A 10,084-nucleotide genomic window follows, 5' to 3' on the forward strand; every position below is an offset into this window, starting at 1 on the left:
AGAAATAGTATAAGGTAAGCAGAGTAAGCTTCGCGTATTTAGTTTATTAGAGACCGCTTTGATTTTTTGTTGTTGTTGATTTGTATTTTCTCTTTGCCGTTTTTATTGCTAAAGGGGGAGCGAAATGGCTTGTGAAGGTTGCGTGAACCTAGAGGTCCGTCTCAGGATGTGTGAGGAGGAAATTCGGCTTCTCAGGAGTGCGCTCCGTGAGAAGAGTGAACCCTCCCCACAACCCAAAGAGCGTTCCACTTCTTCACCTACTGTCACTGCCATGAGCGAGTGGCGCTCCGTGGGGTCCCGTTTGTCGAGCCCGCGTTCGGTAGACGTGTGCCCTGTGGAGCAACCGCTGGCTCTAGTCAATCGTTTTGCTCTACTGGAGGATGAAGTGGCTGAAAACCAGGAGTTCTTGGTGGTGGGGGACTCCATGGTTCGAGGCTATGACGACATCCTGCAGCGAAAGACTAAGCGACGTTGCAAGCTTGTATGTCAACCGGGCCGTGGGATCGTTGATTGTACCCGGTCCATCAGGGAGCAAGGACGGAAGAACACGGTTACGATTGTACATACGGGTAGTAACGATGTAGGTAGGGTGAGATCAGAGGAGCTTGTTCGGAATTACAAGGTCCTCCTTCAGGAGATGAAGGAACGTGGGAGCCGTCACGTAGTCTGTGGGATCCTCCCGAGGATCTACGCAGGTTCGTGTTGGAACAGTAGAGCCATAGGGATCAATGATAGGATATCGCAGTTGTGCACACAATTGGGATACCACTTTCTTGATCCTTGGTATCTCTTTTCTAGGCGCCATGACCTTTACGCTTCTGATGGGATCCACCTTACCCGCAGAGGCAAAGATGTTCTTACAAACCTCATTGTGGGAGTTTGTAATGAACCAGCTCCTTTTTTAGGGTAGAAGGCCAAGGGGAAGGGGAAATAGAATGTACTTGGGAAAACAGTGTAGAGTATAGCATTAATGTAGAACAATGTACCAGTATAGGACAAAATATAATTTTAGGATATAATGTCGCTAGAGGACGAAATGTCACATTAGGATATAATGTCATAGGACAAAATGTCGCAATGGGATATAATGACAGTGGAGGACAAAAGATCACGATGGGAAGTAATGATAAAGGAGAACAAAATATCACGATAGGATGTAATGATAATGGAGAAAATATCACGGTAGGATATAATGTCATTGAAGGCCAAAATGTAATTTTAGGAAGGGATACCGGACAGAATGTCAATGAAGGCCAAAATATCATGATAGGATGTAATATCGCTAGAGGACGAAATGACACATTAGGATGTAATGTCTTAGGACAAAATGTCACAATGGGATGTAATGACAGTGAAGGACAAAAGATCACGATGGGAAATAATGATAGTGGTGGACAAAATATCACGATAGGATGTAATGATAATGGAGGAGAAAATATCACGGTAGGATATAATGTCAGTGAAGAACAAAATATAATTTTAGGAAGAGATACCGGACAGAATGTCAATGAAGGCCAAAATATCAAGATAGGATGTAATGACAGTGGAAGACAAAAGATCACGATGGGATGTAATTATAGTGGAGGAAAAAATATCACGGTAGGATATAATGTCACTGGAGGACAAAATATAATTTTAGAAAGGGATGCCGGACATAATGTCACTGAACGACGGGAGGCCGGCGTGAATCACGGTGACGTAGGGGGACAAAATGTACAAAATAGATCGGATGACCGTAATCGACCAGATGTCCGTGATGGGGGAAATGTTAATTTTGATAGGAGAAATGTTAATGAGGCATTGAATGTCAATGAAGGACCAAATAATAATAATATAGAGCAAGGCATAAATAAAAAACAAAATTATAATATAAGACATGATATTGAAACTCAAAATGTGTCAAAAAGAAATAATCAGGAGTTTCTTAAAACTATGTACTTTAATGCTCGTAGTATTAGGAACAAATTTCAAGAAATACAGGCGTATGTCAAAAGCGAAAATCTCGATATGATAGGAATAACTGAGACATGGTTAAATGGTACAGAGTTCGAAGCTGAATTTAATATTGCGGGATTTAAACACTTTCATCAGGATAGAAACCACAAGAAAGGTGGGGGTGTTCTATTGTACGTTAAAAACAATGTTCATGCTTGTGTTTTAGAGAAAGTGAAACAGGATGCATATGACAGTTTGTGGGTTGAGTTAACCCAAACAAATGGACAAAAAATGAATATAGGTGTAATATATAGGCCAAAGACATTATCATTAGCAGACGACAAACTGTTATTTCAAGAACTGTCTAGTTTCTGCAACCGGGATTTATTGATAATGGGTGATTTCAATTTTACTGACATTGATTGGATGACCCTTGAACATGGCCATATAGGTAGTCGCTTGATTGATTTTCTTGGTGACAATTACTTAATTCAGCATGTAAAAGAGCCCACAAGATATGGAAACTTACTCGATTTATTGATCACTAGCCGCGAAAGCATGGCAACTGATGTAGAAGTCGGTGAATCTGTTGCAAATAGCGATCACAACTTAGTCAGATTCAAACTCCTAAACAATTTTAGAATAGATACTTGTGCTTCTAAAATACCCGATTTCAGTAAAGCTCAGTTCATAGAACTACGTCAGGAGCTTCAGCTTACAGATTGGGAGGAAAAATTAAACGAAAGGCCTGTAGATCAGATGTGGGAAATATTTCAAAATACGCTCACTAAGATGATTCAAACTTACATTCCTTTTAAGGACAGACGTCCCCCAAATCAGGCTCGCCCAAAGTGGCTCGACAAAGAAACTGAAAAAAGTATTGCTAAAAAGAGACAGGCTTATAAGAAATATAAGTGCTCGGGTGCATCTAATGACTATGAATGTTATGTATCAATACATAGAGATTTAAAAAAGACAATAAGAAAAAGAAAACGACAATACGAAATGAACATCGCTGAGAAATCCAAAGAGAATCCCAAAGAATTCTATAGTTACATTAGAGATAAAAAGGTTGTTAGGAATCACATTGGTCCACTAATATCTGCTGACGGTCAACTTGAATATTCAAATGAAGGAATGTGTAATCTCTTAAACAATTATTTTAGCTCGGTATTCATAAACGAAACACCTCAAAGTGAATTCCAAACTGAAACCTGTGAAAAGTCTGGGGTAAACTTACTCACTACGGTAAATATAACAAAAGAAAAAATTAAAAGGTGTATAGACAAACTCAAAGTTAATAAAACACCAGGGCCTGACGGTTGGCATCCAAGAATCTTAAAGGAAATAAAAAATGAGATTGTTGTTCCATTAGAAATTATTTTCAAGAAATCCATCATATCCGGAGATGTCCCAAGAGAATGGAAGCTAGCTAACGTTACTCCCATATTCAAAAAAGGTGACAAAAAGAAACCAAATAACTATAGGCCTATTAGTTTGACTTCGATCGTAGGAAAAATAATGGAAACTATCATCAGAGATGCTATCGAATATCATTTAGAAAGTAACCGTTTGATAAATGATAGCCAACATGGTTTCAGACGGAAACGTTCTTGCGTGACTAACTTACTCGAATTCTACAACACAGTTGTCTCGAATTTTGACAAAAGAAACAATATAGATTTAATATATCTAGACTTTGCAAAAGCTTTTGATACCGTCCCACACGAAAGACTTCTTACTAAATTAGCTTTGCATGGAATAAGTGGTAGCCTATTAGGTTGGACTAGTAATTGGTTGAAAGGTCGAAAACAGAGAGTTGTTTTAAATGGAAAAACTTCTGGATGGAAAAGTGTTGCAAGTGGAGTTCCTCAGGGTTCCGTTCTTGGGCCACTTCTATTCATAGTATATATAAATGATATAGACCATGGACTAAAATCTACTGTTTCCAAATTTGCTGATGATACAAAACTGTGCGGAGTGGCAAATGATCACTCAAACCAATTAGATATTCAAGAAGATTTAGATCAATTACAGCAATGGTCTGAAAAGTGGCTAATGAAATTTAACACAAGTAAATGCAAGGTAATGCACATAGGTAAAAATAACAGCAAGTACGATTACAAGTTATTTGGAAATTCGTTAACAAAAGTGGATAGTGAAAAAGATCTCGGCGTAATTATCAGTAACGACCTCAAATCATCCAAGCAGTGTATTTCAGCCTCTGAGAAAGCAAATAAGATTCTGGGATTGATTGCGCGATCTTTTGATTTCAAAAGTCCATCACTCATTAACAAGCTATATAAATCGTTAGTTCGTCCACATTTGGAATATGCTGTTTCCGTATGGTCACCGAATCTCATTAAAGACATTGACAGACTGGAAAAAGTACAACGGCGAGCCACAAAACTGATTCCAAATATCAAAAATAAATCATACGAAAATCGACTTAAGCACATGAATCTGTTTTCCCTAAAAAAGCGTAGACTCAGAGGTGACTTGATACAGGTCTTTAAGATTTTAAAGGGAATTGACAACATCAAAAGTGACCAAATTTTCACATTGAATGAGAATCAGACAAGAAACAATGGTCTCAAACTGTCCGGAAATAGATTTAATTTGGAAGTAGGTAGAAACAACTTTGCCAACCGTGTAGTCAATGAATGGAATAAACTTCCTGCACAGGTAGTGCAATGTAGTTCAGTTCGAAGCTTTAAAAATCATTTAGATAAATACCTAAGTAAGATGCTGTAATTATTATAATTTATGTTATATTATTTGTTTTTGTTTTGTTATAATTTGTCTGTCTGATTTTCATTTATTATTAGTTATATGTCAATTTATTATCATTTACTATTTACCTGTTTGTTTGTTATTCAACTATACCAATGCATTTATTTATGTATTTTAATTGTTATTTACATTGTTATAGTTTTAATCTATTATTAATATGTTTTTTTTTTTTTTTTTTTTTTTTTTTTTTTTTTTTTTTTTTTTTTTTTTTTTTTTTTTGCATCCGACCTAGATATGGATCAAAAGGTCTCCTGTCGGCATGCTTTGCCTTTGTAATCCTTTGTAAACAACAACGACGACAGCGATAACAACGATGACAACAACAACAACGACAGCAACAACAATGACGACAACAACAACAACGACAACAACAACGACGACAACAATAACAACGACAGCAACAGCAACGACGGCAACAACAACAACGGCAACAACAACAACGACAACGACAACAACAACAACAAAAACAACAACAACGACAACAACAACAACAACGACAACAACAATGACAACAACAACAATGACAACAATGATGTTTCTTGATTTGAGACAAATTTTCGCACAAGGGAAACAAGGTCACCACTTGAAACTTACAGTAAGCCAGAGCAATAGTGGGACACAGATTTTTCAGAGGAGTAAGCTCCAGTTCGACATGCGTAACTTGTTTAACAAGATTGTGTAATATAATCCCATTAGTTTTTTAAAAGTTCGAGTGCCCTTTTCTAACATAAAATTCAACATAGTATTTATAGTTTATAGTGTAATTATTTTATCAGTCTAAATTTCAGAATTCATTATTATACATTGAACCTACAATAAAATTTTGTTGACGTAAATTAGAAAGAAAATTATACAGGTATCTTGTTTCAGTACCTTTAAATTGGTGGCAGAATGTGTGTATATTTTTTATGTATGTGTGTATGTGTGTGCGTGCGTGTGTGTGTGTGTGTGTGTGTGTGTGTGTGTGTGTGTGTGTGTGTGTGTGTATGTGTGTGTGCGTGCACGATTCGCAACAGTTTCACCATTGTCTTGGATCACGTGTTGAACACGTGATCGACAGATATTTATCTTTCATATGAAAGCTCAGAGCTCGTATATGGCCCGATTATAGATCATTCTGTGATCTTACACAAATACACCAATAACTCTTTGCCCACTAGAGTTGGAATGCCGGTTTGCAGTGCAGCGATGCTGAAAATTTCAGCCATGTGTGTGTGTGTGTGTGTGTGTGTGTGTGTGTGTGTGTGTGTGTGTGTGTGTGTGTGTGTGTGTGTGTGTGTGTGTGTGTGTGTGTGTGTGTGTGTGCTTGAGTGTTTGTATGTGTGTGTTTCGCAGGCTTGATGCGAGTTAGGCGATCAAAGAAGGTGAGAGGCTTATGCCTGTGGCCGAAGCCGTCACCTTCGCCCTATTATGCACTTGGACTCTTGGGGCAGGTAACAGTCACTGGTTATAATCGGGGAGGGGTGCAGGATTCGAACCCACAACTAAGCGAAAATGAGGCCAGCATACTTCCGATGATGCCACGCGTTAAGTATAAAAGTATCTTCGTGAGAAGTCCCAACATGTCAAGGTCACTGTAAGGATCTTCGGGTGTTGAACACAAGAATCCTTTCAGGCACAAGAAGGGAAGAGCCAACTAATAAAGGGTCCTTATTCTAGGCTCCAGGACGACGCTAATAAGAAAATAATTAGCAACATGCATGAAAACAGGGCGAAGATAACTGGAAAAAGGTGTAAGGAGGAGAAAAGTCTCAGAGCTATAGTGAAGGACTTGTGCTTCGAAATTCGGTTTGAAAATGGACAAAAGGGTTAGCAAACACTTGAAGCAGCATTTGGGAAATCAGCTGTTATCTTTGTTGCTGGGAGACTGAAAAAATAAAAAACAACAACAGCGGAGAAACACAAATAAGTATATCCAAGTTGGTTTCATGAATCATGTCGATCTCACATTCGCTTAATTGTGGGTTCGAATCCTGCACTCCTCTCCAATTCCAAGGGCAAAGATGACTGACTCAGCCGCAGCTACTCAGCGCCTCATGGTGTATATCCCCTACCTTTGATCTTTATCTATCTAGTTTACTTTCTTCGTATGTTCTTGGATAGGAAGAAGCGTTGTGAAAGAGCTTTCTCAGCTGAATAAACTCGCTTGTATTGTATATACTCTATATCTCTAATAAGAACACGGGTACGTGTGTTCACTTATGCAAAGTAGACCACTTGGAAAAAGGAACTAACGAAGCAGAGCGCTTTCGTATATTACATCTTCAGTGCAACAAGTACTTGTTGCACTGAAGATGTAATATACGAAAGCGCTCTGCTTCGTTAGTTTCTTTTTTCCAAGTGGTCTACTTTGCATACTCTATATCGTTTATTACGTTGGAAATAACCAGGTGATGTCACACCGAAAGGTGGAGTTACGGATGTAGTGATGGAGTGACTTAAGGAGGAAAGCAGAACGAAACGCAAAAAGAAGTTAAAAATGATAACTTTTTCAAGTGCAGATTAAATTTTAGTCATAAATGAGTACTTTGTGACTCTGGTCCGTAAGGATACAGATAATATATATATATATATATATATACAGTATATATATATATATATATATATATATACATATATATATATATATACATATACATATACATATACATATACATACATACATACAAACATATATACATACATACATACATACATACATACATACATACATACATACATACATACATACATACATACATACATTCATACATACATACATACATACGATTACTATTGTTCAAACCACAAATGTGTCTGCACACGCATCCCTATCTTCGAGGTGTTGCTCCGAGCTGTTTCATTCATAGCAAACCCAAGGTCGTCTATAATATTGGCAAACCTCCATCCATACGGAGCGGAACTTTCTTTTTCTCTCTCTCTCTCTCTCTCTCTCTCTCTATTTCTAGCTCTTTCTCTCTCTCTCTCTCTGTTTCCCTCTCTCTCTCTCTCTCTCTCCCTCTTTCCCTCCTTCTTTCTCTCTCTCTCTCTCTCTCTCTCTCTCTCTCTCTCTCTCTCTCTCTCTCTCTCTCTCTCTCTTTCTCTTTATGTCTCTAACGCTCTCTACCTCCTTCTCCAACTCTTTTTCTTCTCCCTATTTCCCTTTTTTTCCCACTCTCCTTATCTGCACATATAACGAAAACACAAGTAAAAAGATGAGAGCAAGCGACAGAAGACGAACAATAGACGACATAGAATATGAAACAGTTGTGCAAAGCAGGAAACGAACGTTGCAAGCCCGTTCACAATGGCAAGATAATGGAGATAACATAACCGAGAGGAAGGCAGAACCAACAAAGGGAATGTAAACAGAAGAAAGAAGAGGCGGAACATGAGGGGGAGCTATGGGACCTAAAAACTCGGCTTAAGGGTTGTCGGCCGCTAGACTGAGGCGCTGGACTGAATTATGATTTTCGTATCGATCCTCTCTCTGCTTTCCTTTGGAGTGATTAGAAAGAGGTTCCTACGACCAACAATATTCTTCTTCATCAACATCGATTACCGTTTGTGTTTAAATGTAAATAAGTCAGTGAAAGTGACTAATTTTATAAATGTAGTATTAGATATGAGGGGTTATTTTTTTATAGAAGATTGTCTGTAACAAAAAGGAGAATGAAAAGCTACCTGACCAAACGTAATGGAATAGAACCTGGCGTACACACACACACACAGACGTACACTCAGGCACACACAGACGTACACACACATGCACACACAAGCACACACACACACACACACACACACACACACACACACACACACACACACACACACACACACACACACACACACACACACACACACACACACACACACACACACACACACACACACACACGTCATATGCCTACATATTATCTTGCGTATGAATTCTTACTACACTTTACTTGAATTTACTAATCCTACCAGTTTTCCTTCTTGATATCATTAGTTTTTTAATTTTCATATTACAACTGCCGCAGGGAATTGAATCTAGATTTGGTGTCATCGACGAACGAAAGTGTTAGAGGATCGATAGTTTAGATTAAGTCTTCCCTGTTTGTGTCGTCTTAGATGTCTCTACTGGGGATGTCGCCAGGAGATTCTTATTTGGACAAGAGAAGCCTTTCTTTATTACCTAATGTGTTTTTGACATCTTTGGGGATGGATGGTGTCAACTTGTGTATCTGATTCGACGGTTACCAGAGGCTTTGTGTCCGCTGGAGGAGAATCCTCATCAGAAGATTCAAAGAGCTGTCTAGTACCTATGTCCCTTGTGATGTCCGTTAGACAACGTTCGTTTAGAAAAAGAGTATTGGTTGCGTGGTACAATAGAGCTAGTTGTGCTATTTTGCATTTACTAAATTAGATAAATTCTTGTTTTTCTCGAGGCTGACGATGTTTCAACAGACTCGTCTCACCTCCGGAATAGGATTCTTCGTCTCATAACAAACGACGTCACCTCTGCGTCGTTGTTACCACCAGACCCAATACTGCTCCGCCAAATCACCCATTGGCCACAATACGTCCACAGCCAACCATCGCTCGTGAAGTCCAAACACCAAAAGCTAACTGCCCCTTTCCCCTCCACACGCCTCCTCCTCCTCCACCCCCTCTCCCTCCTTGTTCATCCTACATGGCTCGACTCTCCGTGATGACAGCGAGCGCAGTTGCTCTCGTGCGTTTGTTTGGTGTGCAACGTCGCCGCTCTACGCTCCACATGTGAACGTGCGTTTATTTTTTTTTCGTTATTCGTGACACGTAATTTGAATGAATACGAAAGTTTCTGTAATTCTGTGACGTTTTCCATGAATGGTTGCGGGTAGAAATGAATGCGGGAAAATGCGAATGACGATTTTTTTTTTTTTTAATATGTTTGGATACATGCTTGTACTGATACTTACAAAAACAGAGAACATCCGTGCTTCGAAAACATCTTTCATGAAACATATTTCAATACATATGAATATATACGTAGTTGTATAGGTACATATGTGTACGTATATGTATGTGTATATGTATATGTACATACATATATATGTACATATATATGTATATGTATATGTATATGTATATATATATATATATATATATATATATATATATATATGTATGTATGTATGTATGTATAGGTATATGAGTATGCATGTGTTTAAAAACTGTATAAGTATATATATATATATGTATATATATATATATATATATATACATGTGTGTGTGTGTGCGTGTGTGTGTGTGTGTGTGTGTGTGTATGTGTGTGTGTATATGTAAATGTAAATGTAAATGTAAATGTAAATTTATATATATAATATATATATACATACATATATATATATAT

General features: G+C 38.0%; 1 protein-coding gene across 3 annotated transcripts in view; it reads left to right on the forward strand.

Annotated features, from left to right (window-relative positions):
• Positions 1–9,423: 9,423 nt before the first annotated feature.
• The window catches only part of LOC143041508 (dual specificity calcium/calmodulin-dependent 3',5'-cyclic nucleotide phosphodiesterase 1A-like), a 629,075-nt gene continuing 628,414 nt past the window's right edge, over positions 9,424–10,084 (forward strand). For all 3 annotated transcript variants that reach the window (XM_076213460.1, XM_076213463.1, XM_076213461.1), the window contains exon 1: positions 9,424–9,474. The gene's annotated coding sequence lies outside the window, so the exon portion shown is untranslated. The remainder of the gene's footprint in view (positions 9,475–10,084) is intronic.

This window comes from Oratosquilla oratoria, chromosome 31 (assembly GCF_046742065.1).
Source record: "Oratosquilla oratoria isolate Oo_2021 chromosome 31, ASM4674206v1, whole genome shotgun sequence".
NCBI lineage: Eukaryota > Metazoa > Arthropoda > Malacostraca > Stomatopoda > Squillidae > Oratosquilla > Oratosquilla oratoria.